This window comes from Heptranchias perlo, unplaced genomic scaffold (genome assembly GCF_035084215.1).
Source record: "Heptranchias perlo isolate sHepPer1 unplaced genomic scaffold, sHepPer1.hap1 HAP1_SCAFFOLD_44, whole genome shotgun sequence".
NCBI classification, from domain to species: domain Eukaryota; kingdom Metazoa; phylum Chordata; class Chondrichthyes; order Hexanchiformes; family Hexanchidae; genus Heptranchias; species Heptranchias perlo.
The window spans coordinates 4,419,347-4,433,892 of NW_027139453.1; the positions used below are offsets into that span (position 1 = coordinate 4,419,347).

General features: G+C 42.7%; 2 non-coding genes across 2 annotated transcripts; both read right to left on the reverse strand.

Moving 5' to 3' along the window:
- Positions 1-7,056: 7,056 nt before the first annotated feature.
- trnat-ugu (transfer RNA threonine (anticodon UGU)) lies at positions 7,057-7,129 on the reverse strand. The gene has a single exon. It is a non-coding gene; the product is annotated as a tRNA-Thr (tRNA).
- A 5,054-nt stretch (positions 7,130-12,183) lies between these two features.
- trnar-ucg (transfer RNA arginine (anticodon UCG)) lies at positions 12,184-12,273 on the reverse strand. The gene is given in 2 exon segments: positions 12,184-12,219; positions 12,237-12,273. It is a non-coding gene; the product is annotated as a tRNA-Arg (tRNA).
- Positions 12,274-14,546: the final 2,273 nt, after the last annotated feature.

Consider the following 14,546-nt stretch of genomic DNA (forward strand, 5'->3'; position numbering starts at 1 on the left):
ATTAACATCGACCCCTACTTTCTGTCTCCTATCTCACAACCAATTACCGACTCATGTCACAATTTAACTCCAATTCTAGACGTTCGCAATTTTGCTAATGTTCTCTTGAGCGAAAACTATCAAAAGCACGGAAATAATTGACATTGTAGCATAACTTGAGAATGTGGAGTTAGGGGTATATAACATTTCACACAGTACTGAAGATATTCTCAGATAAAATTACACCAGCTGACAGCACGTTCAATGATTGTAACAGATTGGAGCTTTTGCTGGACATTATAAGTACATTATGATCCCAATGAAAATATCACAAAAGGAAGGTGGAGGGAAACGCAGATTTGATATTCAATGAAATTTTGACATTGAGAGAGAAACAGTAACACAAATGCTTCAGAATAAACAACAATTTATCGGACACATAACAAGAACATTGATTTATTTAAACCCTGATTCATAAAGTAAGTAATTGTTCTGAATCAAACATCAAACACCACCTGGAGAACAGGAACACGGCGAACGGATATACAATCAATTAAACTTTATTTGTGTCTGAGAATTGATGGTGTCTCTGGGTGCGGTACACCGAGCTACAACTGACCCTGTGAGTTGATATATTCAGAGAAACCCTCATTAATAGAGGCGCGAATTTTCCAGTGGGAGTATTAGGCTGCATTGACATTGAGACTGGTGACAGTCAGAGGGACAGTCAGGCAACTCACTTCACTCGGTTGTTACTGAGCAACATCTTTAAACAGACTTCACAGTTTTATAATCAAACAGCCGAAATATTGATGGTTTATTCCGATCACAGGTGGATGGAGGAAGAGGTGATGAAGGGATATGAGGACAGGGCGGCAAAATGCGATCAGAACAATCTTCTCACTCTAAGGATCTGAGTGATATTAAAGGTGAATTTGTATCGAGCAGCGTTTTGACCGGGCGGACAGACTTGCTAAAAGTGCAGCAGGTGTATCAACCTGCAAGTGAGTGATCTAACTGATAAAAGTGTCCGGTTAGTATAAAGGGGCCATAACCCGGCATCTAATCGATGCTATGGGTAAAATACAGGTGGTGGAGGATGAAACGGGTTTCTCAAATCGGGTCAAACCCAGGACAGTTTCATGAAGCGCCGCTCCGCGGTTTCAATCGCTCGATCACTGCATTGGATTCCCAATCTCACCTGCATCGTGACAGAAAGGGGTCTGACATAAACTAGCTGCCTCCCACCGGCAGAGGGCCGCAAAATGCCGGCCCGTTGGTTGAAGAGGTGGCTGATTTCAGGCTGAGAACCGTTCATGGGAGAAGATCAGGGGGAGAATCAGTGTTCTACGTGGACCACATACCCACCCTGGGAATGGATTGTGATCACCAGGAATAATATCAACACTTTGGTGGGAAAAGACCGAAAACAGTCTGAAAGTTCTGATTAATGGGATTGAACAAATCCCACTCCTGATTGTTCGGATTCACAGTAATATGTCCAGGTTTAGAACGGATGTGAATGAGCGTTAGATCAGCGGAAGGAGGGGAGGAGAGGGAGTCTGTTATATGTCCAGTTCTTGAACGTATATTACCTAGTGTTAGATGAGGGGAAGGAGCAGAGGAGAAGAAATCTGTTATATGTCCAGGTATTGAACGGATATTGCCGAGTGTTAGATGAGGGGAAGGAGGAGAGGAGAGGGAGTCTTTTGGGACCAAGGGAAATAACTTTAAATCTAAATATATCCACTGTATCACAAACTGCAAGGATTCTCAGTTAAAAATGCATCAATTTGAAACTCATTTGATGATCAAAATAAGCTGCAGCTTTTGATGGAGATGAACAATAACATTATACTGTCAATAGAATGATCAGTCAAGGAACAAGATAGAGCGGGAAATACAGTCACTGAATTTCTGCCTTTGATTTAACTTGGAAAAAACACAGTGAAATAAGGACAGTTACCGAGATAAGAGTCGTAATACGGTTAAATTCTGAATCATACATTTAGGAAATGAATATAATAACTTACCGGGGACTCCAATGGCTGCTATAATCGGATAGTAAATCATTACTGTCTGTATAATTTGCGGCAACACGGTAAATGGATACACGGCGAATGGAACTCTCATTCTGTCAGAGAAGTGATGGTGAATCTTGACGCTGGACACACGGCTCCAACTGACTCTGTGAGATGAGAGATTAAGAGAAAATCATTATTTATAATCGAGGGAAACATCCAGTGGGATCAGGGAACAGCAGCATTGACATTACTTCCAGTCATTTGGACAGCCCGCAATTCCCTTCACTGTGATGTTTGTGCTGCACTAATTAATTCCAAAGGATATTGCAAGTATTTTCAAATGGAACAGCCCAACGATTGGTGCAATATTATGTTCATATTTCTATCTAACAATATACAGTAAGCCGGACTCTGACAGCATCACTGCAACACGTTAAACAGAAGGAGGTTCAATTTCCCTCCTGTTTTGTGACACGGTTCACTCCTGTCGATGCACCGACTCAATACCAAGAATTCTCAAACATGCTTCACGGGTTTGCATTGCTCCCCGCGATGAAAACACGTGGTATCATATTGTCATATTATGTTTCAGCACTGGAGGAGGCCATTCGGCCCATTGTTCCTTTGCCGGTTCTTTGAAAAAGCTATCCATTTCGTCCCATTCCCCTATTCTTTCCCCGTACATTTCTATATGTTTTCATTTCAAGTATTCATCCAATTCCCCTTTTTATAGTTACGATTGAACTTGCTTCCACCACCCTTTCAAGCACTGCTGTTAAGACCACTAAAACTCGCTGTGTAAAAAAAATGTTTCCTCATGACCGTTCATGATTTTGAACACCTTTATGATATCTCCCCTTAGCCTTTTTTGTTCAAAGGAGAAAAACCCCGGCTTCTCCAATCTCTACACATAACTGAAATGCATCATCCCTAGTATCTAATAAATCTCTTCAGAGCCCTCTCTAAAGCATTGACATCTTTCCTAAAGTGTGGTTCCCAGAATTGAAAACAATATTGCAGTTGCGGCATTACGGGAGTTTTCTAATGGTTTGGTATAACTTCCTTAATTTTGAACTTGATGCCTCTAATAATAAAGCTCAGGATCCCCTATGCCTTTTAATAGCCTTCTTAACTTGTCCTGCCACTTTCAAATATTTGTGTATGTGCACATCTAGCTCTCTCTGTTCCTGCACCTCTTTGAAATTGTACTATTTAGTTTTTATTACCTCTCCTCATTCTTCCAACCAAAATATATCCCCTTGCACTTCTCTGTGTTAAATTTAATCTGCCATGAGTCTGCCCATTTCACCAGTCTGTCTATGTCCTCCTGAAGTCTGCTGCTATCCTCCACATTGTTTGCTACATTTCCCTGTCATCTGCAAACTTTAAAATTATAACATCCATACCGATGTCCAGGTCATTAACATATATCAAAAAGAACTGTGGTCCTAATACTGACCACTGGGGAACACCACTGTATTCTTCCCACCAGTCTGAAAAACGAGCGTTCACCACTACTTTCTGCTTTCTGTCTCTCAGCCAATTTTGTATTCACGCTGCAAGTGTCCCATTAATCGCACGGGCTTTAATTTTGGTAATAAGTATATTATGTGTTACTTTATCAAATTCCCTTTGAAAGTCCATTTACACAACAACAATTGCACCAACCTCGTCAACCCTCTCCACTATTTCATGAAAGAACTTAATCAAGTTAGTCAAACACGATTTCCTTCAACAAATCCGTGCTGACTTTATCTTATTATCCTTTTCCAAGTGATAATTAAGTTTGTCCCAGATTATTGGCCCTAAATGTTGCCCCATCGCCGACGTTAGGCTGACTGACCTGTAATTGCCTTCTTTTCCCCCTTTGTGATCAGACGTGTGACAGATGTAACGTTTTCCTTTCGTTCCTCAGCCATGCTATCTGCCTCCACAAGAACATCTCCTTTTATTGTCCCTGATCGGTCCCACCCTTCCTTTGACTTCTCATATTTATACAATTATGAGACTTTTGCTTCCCTTTTATGTGAGCCACTAATCTATTCTCATATTCTCTTTACCCCTCTTATTCCCTTTTTTAGATCTCCTCTGTACTTTCTGTATTCAGCCTAGTTCTCTACTGTTTTATGATCCTTACATTTGTCATAAGCCTTCTTTTTCTGTTTCATTTTAGTCTCCGTATCTTTAGTCATGCGTGGATCTCTCGCTTTCCATGCCCTTCCTTTCTACCTCTCAGTGATGTGTCCACTCTGTACCGGAAACCAACTCCTCCTTGACCTTCCCCGTAATTATTGTAAACCTAATGATATTATGATCAGTGTTCGCCAAATTCTGCCCCACTGTAACATGCTCCACCTGCCCAACTTCATTCCCCAGAACTAGACCCTGCATTGTATTCTTACTCGGTGGGCTGGAAACACCCTGTCCCATAACGTTATCTTGTACACATTTCAGGAACTCCTTCCCCACTTTGCCCTTTACAGTCTTTACTGTCCCATTCTATATTGGGACAATTGAATCCCCCGTTATCAGAACTCTATAGTTCTTGCATCGTTCTGTAATTTGCCCCCAAATTTGCTCCTCTATCTCCTTCCCACTATTTGGTGGTCTACAGTTTACATCCAGTTGCGTAATAGCTTCTCTATTGTATCTTAATTTTAAACAAATAGTTTCTGTCTTTGAACTCTTGACTACATCATCCATTTCCAGTGCTATATTAGTGCATTCGATCAATACTGCCTCTCTTTCCTTCACTTCCCTATCTTTGCTGAATGCCTTGTGGCCGGGAATATTAAGTACACTGTCCTCCCCTTCATTGAGCAAGGTGTCTGTTATTGCCACAAAATCATAGAACCATTAAGCGACTTGAGCCTGCAGCTCACCAACCTGTTTTGCCACGCTACGTACATTTAGGCACATGCACTCCAAACTCATCTTAGACTGCTTTGGATTTGACCCTGTCTGATATCTCCTGTTTCTGAACTCTCTTTTTAATCTAGTGTTATTTGACCTTCCCAATCCTCTGTGTTCGTTGCTTCTCCCCTCCATTGTTTCCTTCTGATGCTCATGCCCCTGCCAATTTGGTTTAAACGCTCCACCACTTCACTAGTTAGCCTCCTCGCGAGGACATTAGTCCCAGCTCTGTTGAGGTGCAACACGTCCATTTTGAAAAAATCCCTCCTGCCCCAGAACTAATCCCAATGTCCCAGGAATCTGAAGCCTTCCCTCTTGCACCATTTATCCATCTGTTTGAATGTGGCCGTTCAGGCTCTTTATTCAATTAGGAATTTATGTCTTTCGGGCGGGAAGACATAAGGCTTTGCCCGAACACCTCAGGTGGACTAATGTAACCATAGACAAGGGCTTGAAATAACGTCGATTTCATTGAAATGAAGAACTTTAACGGTTACAGATGATGATGAAACTGACACCTTTCTATTTGAAGAGCGCTACCCGAGGTATCGGGACCTGGACGATATTGGAATAGGTTGTGACAAGTATGAAGCAGAAGCTCTACGGAAATCCACATCCCCAGGAGTCTGTGGGCTGCGGTGGGGATTCCAGATTCTGCTCCGTTCATTAATTTCAATTATTATCCATTCCAGAGAGTTTCACTTTGATGTTTTCTGTGGTATTATAATAGTTCACGCCAAGGACAACATGGACATTAGGAACAGTTGGAGGCCATTCAACCCGTCGGGCCTGTTCTACCATTCGGTTAGATCATGGCTGATCTTCGCCTTAAATCCATTTTCCCAACTTTGCTCCCGATCCCTTGATACCCTTAACTAACAGAAATCTATCTATCTCAGTGTTGATAACTGCAATTGACCCTCGGACTCGACAGTCTACAATGGCCGGGACTGTTTTACACCCGATCATTTCTAACAGACTCAGGACAGACCTGACGTAAATACACACATTCATTGTCTTACTGACTGTACGATTTCAACATTGTCGTTCTGGGTGCACGGGCAGGACATGTTGTAACGTTGACTTTATTTCTACTGTTTGGATTCAGAAAGAAGGAAATAAAACGGCTTTTGAAGCTACCGGTGCGACGAGGTGGCCGAAATCATGAGGCGATGCTAATGCAGTGCGCTCGCAGGGTCCGAATCCCATTCTCCTCGCTATTGTATTACAAGTTGGATGCAGCCCTACCGATAAATGTTCTATTGTTTTTTACATTATGTAATTGGCTTGAAATCTATTCCTATCACTCCGGTGTTTTTTGTCTGTGTTTTCACATTTTGCATTCTGCATCAATGAGATAAACTGAATTTGGATAAATAAACATTCAGCTTCTATCTGCACATCATCTTGAAACATTCCAACATTTTCTCCACGTGCGTTGCGTCAATAAACCGTGTACATTCTGTCCTCTGGTGCTCACACATGCTCTGAATGTAAGTCAATCCTGATAAGAATCTTTGTTGCTATTTCTGCAAGAAACAATTTGAAGTTTCACTTTCTTTCCGGTCTCGAGAATGAGGGTATGAATCTTTTGAAATTGTCGAATGTTTTCCTATTGAAGTGAAGTGAACCGTGTAAATCCGGTTAAACCGGCGGGTCGGAATCCCTTTAGATTGAGAATCCAGCTCTTCAACCTCTTCGCTAAAACAGCTCTGGTTTAAGAATTAAAGTCGTTGACCAGAAGCGGTCCCGCGGTGTTGGTCTGTGTTTAATCTCCACCATGAATGTTTAGCTTTACCCTAGAATCAGTTTGTCCAACGTCCTCACAGAAAGATTCATTCCCTCCTGTCTACTAGATTTGGGAAAATACAGAATATCAGCGAACAGCTGAATTTTTATTCGGCAATTGATTGATATTATTTAATGGAAATCTAAAAGTAGCAGGGGGCACTTTAACCTCATTTGTAAACCCGTGGATGGGAACCTCTGGAACTAATTTAACTCGGCAGTCAACACAGAGAGGCTGTGAAGCAAACCAAGGGCTTCTGCAAGCAGCAAATGAGGAAGAGGAAACGTTGTTCTCGCTGCTCTCTGGAACACAACGGTTGGAAAATGGGAGCAAAGAAACAAAACGAGCTAAAGGCACTGCTGGGATTTGAACCCTGGATCCCCTGTTTACAAGACAGGTGCTTTAACCACTGAGCCACGGCGCCCACATCCATGTCGGCTTTTTCCAAAGTTATCGTATTGATACTTTTGCAAGCGACTGTGTTGCTGCTTCCCCTTCATTTCGTCTGCGCAACAACATCAATCATTTGTTCATCGGTCTCTGCTTGAGAAACCATGGATATCAGTCATGACCCTCTCTTCCTTATCCCCTGGCAGTAGATCTTATTTCTAGCCCTATTCATCCTGTTGTATTCCTACACTCTCTCCACACTATGTCTTATCCTATGACATTTCGCATCTCTTCCCACGAAATGTTGGTGAGTAATGTCTGTGATACACCAGGCCTTGACCTCCTCATTTGGGTGACCTCCCACAACGACTGCAGAATAGTTTAATGTGTGTGTGTTTTACATTAGGAAATGAGTATTAGCGCTAGTCTACCTAGTGCACCTATTCTCACACAAACGACAATGTGGATTCAGAGCATTTAAATTTTAGGTCGTCTTACTGGATAAGACACGTTGTACATTCAAATTTGGTGATATTGCTCACTTGAAATAATTAGTGCACAAATCGATGGTGCTGTACATGGAATAGAAAGCGAGATTTGATGGATAGGAACCGTTTGAAAGGATGGCTGATCGGCTGTGGGTGGCAGCGAAATTTTATCGTGGCCGCGTGAATCTATTGCCAATGGTTCGTTGATCTCCGGGTGTGAATCTCGCTTTGGGGCTTTCACTGATTACCAAATGAGAAATCCGGGTTTCGAATCTCAGTTAAGCATCACTAGAATTTTGTTCTTCGTCAAAAATCATCAAACCGCTTGTTGCAGATGGCAGGAGCGCCATTTTTCAAAGAAAGAAGGCAGTGATGGATAGAAGTTAGGAAGACAGGAAGGAGAAGAAGCAAGAACGACTGAAAAGGAACAAAGGACTGAGCCTGAGAGAAAGAGAGTGAGAAGCTGAGAGGCTGAAGTCTGTGACTTTTCTCAGTCATTTCTTGCTGCCTCATACTTCATTTGTTGTTTTTGTCCAATCGTAAGGTACTGCGGCGCGATTAATGACGTAAATACAGCGATTTGGCGATCGCCGTTCAAGGCAACGTTGGGCTGAGCGACGAAAGCAACTTTTATCGTTTAATTCAACCTTTCGGAGGAGCGGCGCAAATGTTCCAGAAATTATGTGTAAATCACGCCATGCCATATCTCACTTGCTGCAATATTTACCTATCGGTAACGGAGCACGCCGTGAATACATTATTATGGCTCGAGGTCCCAGCAATTGCAGGATTATAATGAAAGTGAAATCATTCTCGTCCGTCAAAAGTTCGAACTTCTTCCACTCCGGGTTCGAACAGCCTTCTCTGTCCCTGCTCTGTCCACTTATCCCAGTTATTCACACAGAAAATGAGGCCGGTCCAGTATTGTAACAACTTGGGGAGAGCAAAAATCTGTCTCCTTCACCCGACAAAAGCACGCGTCGAACCGGGAACGAAACCAAACGGTAGCCGAGCACAGGCCTGGAGATCTCAGTGAATCAGCCGTCGGTGATATTAAACTCCCGATCAGGTCAATAAACACCAGACAGTTGTTTCTATCTCTCTGCCTGGTGCTGAATCCAGATATAAACTGTGGCAGGTGTAAACTGAGCAGCTCATCGCTTCAACCACCTTCACGCTTCACCCTCTGATCAGTTTCACCAAAACCGCTTCTTGTTTCTGGGTCAAATTCAATCTGATCGAGCGGATCAAAAACAAAAATCGAACTCATATTTCTCCAGGAGCGCAGTCGGCAAGATCTGGTTCCAGATCCTATTCCTGATTCTTGGAACACTAATCCCTGACTCGCCAGCACGGGATGCAAAGACAATTCTGATTGAACAGCAAAAACAGACGATATCCAATAAAGTCCCGTGGACGAGATTTAGTGAAGCGCTCACTGAAACCTCTGTGGGGAAACACAGTGGGCTTTCAAGGATTCCTCAAAATGTTAATGACCCGGATTTCAGTGAACACACGGGAATGTGCTCCCGATATTTATCAATGACTGGGAAGAAGGAATGGAAAGTTGTGTATCAAAGTTTGCAGATGACAGTACGATCGGAGGCACAGTTACCTGTGTGGATGGAATCAGGAAGTTACAAAGGGACAGAGACAGATTAAGTGTCTCGCAAAACTGTGTTAAATGGAGTTCAATGTGGGGAAGTGTGAGGTAATTCACTTTGGATCCAAGCAATCGGAAAATGTTCTCAATGTCGAGAGATTAGGAACAGTGGAGGAGCAAAGGGATTCGTGTGTCCATGTACACAAATCACTAAAAACTAGTGGACAATGCAAAAGGTAATCAAAAAGGTTAAAAGGATGGTTGGCCTTTATCTTAAGGGGACTGGAATACAAAGAGGAGGAAGTTATGCTTCAGTTGTATCGAGCCTTGGCCAGGCTACATCTGTCGAGCTGCGTTCAGTTCTGGGCAACGCCCCTCAGGACGGATATATTGGCCTTGGAGGGGGTGCAGCGCAGATTCACCAGAATCATCCCTGGTCATAAAGGCTTAAATTATGAGAACAGTTTGCATAAACTTGGATTCTATTCCCTTCAGTTTGAAAGGTTGATCTGATTGAGGTATTTATAATGATAAAACGATTTGGAAGAGTAGATACAGAGAAGATATTTCCTCTGGTGGTGGGGGTGGTGCGGAACATAAAATTAGAGCTAGGATTTTCACGGTGAAATCAGGAAGCACTTTATTACGTTGCACATACAGACACCAATGTCGTTTCTTAACTAATACATTCTGCAAAGTCTTACTTGATAATGCAAGGCGCACATTGAGAACGATTTTGGGAAAGAAGGTCTGATCGCGTCGGATTGAAACAGATAGTGTACAACATGGACTTGGATGGACGGGCAGAATTTCAAAGTGTGCAGATGACACGAAACTGGGCAATGTGATAAACAATTAAAAGGGTAGTAACAGACTTCAGGACGAAACAGACAGACTGATGAAATGGCCAGACACATGGCAGATGAAATTTAACGCAAAGCACTGTGAATTGATACATTATGGCCTAAAGAATGAGGAGATATAATATAAACTAAATGGTACAATTTTAAATCCAGTGCAGGAACATAGAGATCTGGGGATGTATGTAAACAAATCGTTGAAAGTGGCAGGACAAGTACAGAAGGCTGTTAAATCAGCATATGGGATCCTTGGCTTCATAAATAAAGCCATAGAGTACAAAAGAAAGGAAGTTATGCTAAACCTGAATAAAACACCAGTTAAGCCTCAGCTGGAGTATTGTGTTCAGTTATGGGCACCACACTCGAGGAAGGATATCAAGGCTTCAGAGAAGGTGCAGGAGAGATTTACAAGAATGGTACCGGGGATGAGGGACTTCAGTTATGTGTAGAGATTGGAGATGCTGAGGTTGTTCTCCTTAGAGCAGAGAATGTTAAGAAGAGATTTGACAGAGGTGTTCAAAATCATGAGCGATTTTAATTGTGCGTGTGAGAAGAAACTGTTTCCAGTGGCAGAAGGGTCGGTAACCAGAAGGCACAGGTTTAAGGTGATTGGCAAAGGAACCCAGATCAGGGCAGTCCTGAGGGATAACTGGTGGGAGGTTTCAGAAGAGACGATTAAATGAGAACATGTCGGTAAATGTTAAAGATTACCCAGCGCTGCTGAAAGAAGCGCAGGGAATTCTCCCGCTGTCTTGTCCAACATTCCTGACTCAGTAACACCAATAAAAAGAGCTGAACACAAAGAGCGAACTGAAGGGTCCAAGTTTAAGGGAGGAAACCAAAGCCCTCACGGCGTTCCACAGACACCCATCGACCATCGGAACTCACACTTCGATGGGCTCCAATGTCCGATCATTGAGAAACACGTCCCTCCTCCGCTTGGCTCCGTCCTTTGTGGGAATAGGAATTCAAACGTTTCAGCGACTCACGAAGTGTCCCTGGAACAGAATGAACAGCATTCCCTGTGTCTCGGGGTTTCAGTGACGGATTCTTGCCTGTCTGTCACAGGTCTGATCAGAACTCGGTTCCTGATCCATACAGTGTATCGTGTTTTAGAGACACCGAGATAGTACAGGAACAGAGAAGGAAGCAAACTGCGGACTGGATTCCTATTGCACTCCCGCGGTTATTGTTAACTAAAGACACCGTGGAATGGGATCAACAGACGGATTGTTGAGGATTTAAATGTTCGGGATTTAAAGCCAGGCTTTCTAACATGTTCCCAAATACCGATCGAATAATCGCGAGATGGTAAAATGCAGGAGATGCAGGAGGGACCGAAGTCCTTCAATCTCTGCAGCAGTTACTGGGAACCGAGCCATGGGTGGGATTCGAGTTCAAAACGGGAGACTGTTAACAATGAGAGAGATCCTGTGCTCAAATCTGGACCGGACTTCCCTCCAGAATTATTTTTTTCTTGATGAAGACCGGGTGGAGGACATAAATTTAACAGAAAAATGTACAGACTTGGTGCAAATCTAATAACTGGACTGGTTCAAGATTGTTAAAAAGTTTTGATAAAGTTAACCCTTTAAGTTCCAGCTCCCTTATCATTTGATATTCCCGTTAATCTTTCATTCGCTGTAAACCCCAGAGGCAGAAAGGAATGACAGATAGATCTGTCTCCGATCTGTCCTCTCTACTCACCCTTTATCTCATTACAGCAGTTGAAAAATTCCAATTGTCCCTCTCCATTTAAACAAAATAGAAACAAACCAGGGACACAGACTTAAAACATCGGTGTTGGATTGATAATGATAGCATTCAAGCCCATTTTGATTGTGGAAAACTTTTGCAGGGCCGCAACGAAAGTTCAATACAATAACGACACGGATGGGATTCGGACCCGTTCGTACAGAGCACAATGGATTATTCGAACATTTCTGAATCCAAACAGTAGAAATAAAGTCACTTTTACACTACGTCCTGCCCGAGCACCCAGACCGACAATGTTGAAAGTGTCGGGTCAACTTCTGTCAGCAAAGGAATTTACGGATTTCCGTTCCATGAGGTCAGCAACTGCAAGGAACGGTCCGGGATGAAACTGCAACGGCGCACGTTCGAAGGAATGCAAAAACAACCGCGGCAGGACTCGAACCTGCAATCTTCTGATAACATCGACGACTAATACCGAAGTCAGACGCCTTATCCATTAGGCCACACGGTCGCTTTTGCAAAGTTTCAGCTGAAGATCTTAAACCCGGGCTATGGGTGATTAGGACTCAACTTGTATCTTTCTCTTTCTTTCACTTTGTTGATGTTGTTCATTTATTGTTTTCTTTCTTGTAGCAAGTTGGCTCTACTGTTTCCGATGAATCAGGAAACTGACAACTGAACTCCCGCTGGATCTCCGAGAAACCTACAATCAGAATAAACAATGTTCAAATCTTTGATCGAAGTGTTTAGCCTCCAAAGCGAATCGCTTTCGCAATTTGCCTGAAAAATAGAGAGAGGGGAAATAAAGTAAAAGACAAATCGGTAAACTAAAAATGTACACGGAGAACAACACCGAGCGGAGAATGTGAACAGAATTTACTATCCAAGCCCGACGGGCCGAGTGGCCTCATCCTGTCCTGTAAAATACGAACAATCCCCAATTCTGCTGGGTGTGATTATTATTTGCTGATTTTCTTTTTTTTTGTAAATATAAACGCGGACGGGGTCCCGCACCACGGGGTAAACGGGTCAGATCCAGACCTGGCGCTCAGTGTTAATGTTAATATTGAGCACGGGATTCTATCCGTGTAATAATAATATCGCGGGTTTCTTGCGATATATTCCACACATCCCCTTGCTGTGTGTTTAATCTGGGCAGGGAATGTTTTGATCGTTTAGTGATATTCATTTATCAGGAAATTAGTAAACTCATCTCGAAACATGAGTTTTCCAGTTTTTATTTCGCTAAATGGAGTTGAGGTGCAGATCAGCGATGAGCTGCTGTGACTCCGCCGCGCCGGTTTAACCGGAATTAGACGTCTCAGTGAAGTGAAGTGAACCGTCTCAATCCGGTTTATTTCTTTATTTATAACATTGTTTATTTTGAGTGACAGATTTATCGAAAATTCTGTGTGAGTTCACTTGTTAGTTTTCTGATCAGTTGGAATCTGAAGAAGATAAAAATAAGGAAAGAAAACACATTACAAAGGTCAAAACTCGAATTGATACAATCACATTGTCTTCACCTTTAACGGCAATTAGTTCTCCCTGCTACCTCGTTCAATATTCATCTCTCCACGAGCGTCATTACAATACATTATCTGATCATTGCCGCGTCGCTGTGCTTGGGATCTTGTTGTGCGCAAATTAGTTGCCTCGTTTCCTACATGTCAGCAGTGACTACACGACCAAAAGTGCTTCATTGTCTGTAAAGCGCTTTGGGACGTCCTGGGGTGTGAAGGGCCCAATCAAAAAACATTATTTCTTTCGGTGGCCCCATGTGCCAGGTCCCATATCGGAATCCTGTCGACCAGCTCACGCAGGAAACGATGGGCGGTAATTTGAGCAGGAGGTCCAGTTATGAGCCAGTGTTTTCACTGCTGTGAACTGGGTTCAATTCCGCGTTAAAAAATGCTTTTTTACAAAACAGCTGGGAAGCCAGTAATATTAAAGAGAACTAATCAAGGTCTAAAAACAATTATTAAAGCCCAGCGCAGAGTGTGAATTTCAAAGATTCGATGATACTGAGGGTGGAACTCCCGATTCGTGGTATAGTTTTCATTTAAAATGTTTATATATTTATTTGAATTGATTTCATACCGAAATCGTAAACAGTCTATTCCGATCCTTGTTTAGCCGAATCAGGATTTACAATCTTATTACACGAGCTGAATAATCTGGAACAAAACCAGTCAGAAAAATGCACCAGACGACTTCAAATGTTCACCCTGTGATGAGGACAATATTACAGCCGAAGGACACATTGAAACGGTTAACGTCTCAGACTGTAAATCTAACGGACAAGTCAATTCATTTTCTGTTTACGGCCCTGGGTGGGCTTAGAATCACAAACTTTTCAGTTAATAACCGAACGTGTTGATTGATTGCGCCACAATGACGGTGAAATATTTGCGACGCTAAACCATTAATTGACCGAGAAAATGAAGCGACTGCAGTAACAGCGGTCTGCAATGATTCACCATCTTTTTGAAAATACCAACATTAACTGACATTTATTTTGCTCTGCGTTTCGTTTGGTGACTTTGCATTACGTTGTTTCTGTGCAAATGGAATAACATTTTAGATTTGAAGCTTTGCGTTTGTCCGACATTAATCCCGAGGATTTGGCGTTGTCGGTGAAGAAGTCAATGACAGAACCCCAATGACGAACGCTGACCCCTCTATACACTCAATATCAGTGGTCAGCGGCTGTCCCACAATGACCAACACTGACCCCTCGCGACACTGAATATCAGTGGTCAGCGGCTCATCCCCCAATGACCA